Source organism: Lactuca virosa, chromosome 5, assembly GCF_052849685.1.
Source record: "Lactuca virosa cultivar CGN04683 chromosome 5, Lactuca_virosa_CGN04683_v6, whole genome shotgun sequence".
Lineage (NCBI taxonomy): Eukaryota > Viridiplantae > Streptophyta > Magnoliopsida > Asterales > Asteraceae > Lactuca > Lactuca virosa.
This window is the reverse complement of record NC_136430.1, coordinates 452,032,682-452,034,438: the sequence shown is the minus strand read 5'-3', so window position 1 is coordinate 452,034,438 and position 1,757 is coordinate 452,032,682. Positions and strand designations below refer to the sequence as shown.

Sequence of the window (1,757 nt, the reverse complement as noted above, 5' to 3'; positions counted from 1 at the left end):
GCTAACGGTCACGACATGAAAACTGAGGGTTTTTAGTTTTTCGTTTATTTTATTTTTGTTTGTTTTTATGTGTTTTCTTTCTTTTGTTTCAGTAGTACATGACCAGGGGAACTTCTTGAAAGATTGTGCCACCACTTGACGATCCGGAATCTGCGTTTCACAAGAAAAAGGACATGAAGAAGGAAGGAAACGATTCAAAATCCGAAATGTTCTCACATTTCAAGAGTAAACTAGACAAGCAAGAAAGCGGGTACGAGCCAGAAACTGAAACCGGAAGCAAGGATGGGAGTGAAGTAGAATACATAGATGAGATGGCTAACATTGTAGAAATGACCATGGAGGAGTACAATAGGCAGATACGTAATGACAATGGGTCGGGACTTGTACCACTAGAAATTCCAGTCGTGACGAACTTTGAGCTGAAGGGACACATCCTCTCTATGCTCAAAGATATTCCATTCTATAGGAAGGATCACGAAGATGCCTATAGACACATTGATGGGGTGTTGGACATTACAAAATACTTCAATATCCCAAATGTTACATGAGATGCGGTGCTACTAAGGATTCTTCTAGTGACATTTCCAGGAGAAACAAAGGATTGGTTAAAGTCACTTGCACCTGGAGCGATCACTACATGGACCAACCTTCGAAATGAATTCATTGAATAATGCAGCCCTCATTTGAAGATAGCAAAGCTCAAAAGAAAATCCATAATTTCCAACAATTAGATGGAGAGTCTTTATACGAAGTATGGGAACATTACAAGGATTACTTCGCAATTGACCACAACATGATCTAAATATGCAACAAGAAATCTCCACCTTCTATGATGGAATCAATGTGAGTACTTACCAGCTCCTTGACTCTCAAGGACTAAGTACTAAGAAAGATTTGGCAACCAACAACGCTTTAATAGAAGAGTTTGTTAAGCACTCAAGAGAATATCACAACCCTCGAGATGATGTGACAAGAGGAATAGAAAATGGAGATGGAGCTTCGGAAAGCTTAGCACTGGTGATGGCAAAACTCAATTATATGGATAGGAGGATCTTGAAGATGGGACAGTTCATTCAGACATTACAAGTTAGGTGTGACAACTATCACTGACCACTTTTGACTAAGCATTGTGATTTGGATGAGAACGAGAATAAGAAGTTGCAAGTATGCTACTCAAGTGGTGATCGTTATGATGAAGATTGGAGAAATCCTAAAAAGGAATGAAAAGAATATGAAGAGTATCGGAAAGAAAAGGAAGAGAAATATCGACAACAAGGGCGAGGTTTCTACCAAAAGGAACAAGCACCACTCGAGAAAAAACCCGACCTCGAATCGGTGTTAGCTAGATTTATGGAAGCTAGTGAGAAAAAGCATGATGTTACTGATGTTACATTAAGAAATCAACAAGTAGCCATATCAAACATAGAGACTCAAATTGGAAAATTCGCAAATCTAGTCCAAGAACATTTACTACCTAGCAATTCCAGACCAAAACCGCAACCACATGTGATGGCGATATCTACTGAAGAAGAAACTCTTTTTGAGCCTTTGGTGATCCTCGAAGAAGCTATCGAACCTTCTAATCAACAACCGAAATAAGTGAATCAAGAAAAGAAAATTGCTTATGCCCAGTCTTTACGACGTGACAAGCACGGTGTCACGTCGTGGACCCTGCAAGAAAGTTCTAAAACTTATCTTGTTAAGTTGTATCAGCCGCCACTTCCATATCCTTCTCGAGCTAAGTAGCACCCACCGGA

At 39.7% G+C, this 1,757-nt stretch overlaps 1 non-coding gene across 1 annotated transcript; it reads right to left on the bottom strand.

Annotated features, from left to right (window-relative positions):
* Positions 1-695: 695 nt before the first annotated feature.
* LOC145117960 (small nucleolar RNA R71) lies at positions 696-800 on the bottom strand. Its single transcript, XR_013712951.1, has one exon. It is a non-coding gene; the product is annotated as a small nucleolar RNA R71 (small nucleolar RNA).
* Positions 801-1,757: the final 957 nt, after the last annotated feature.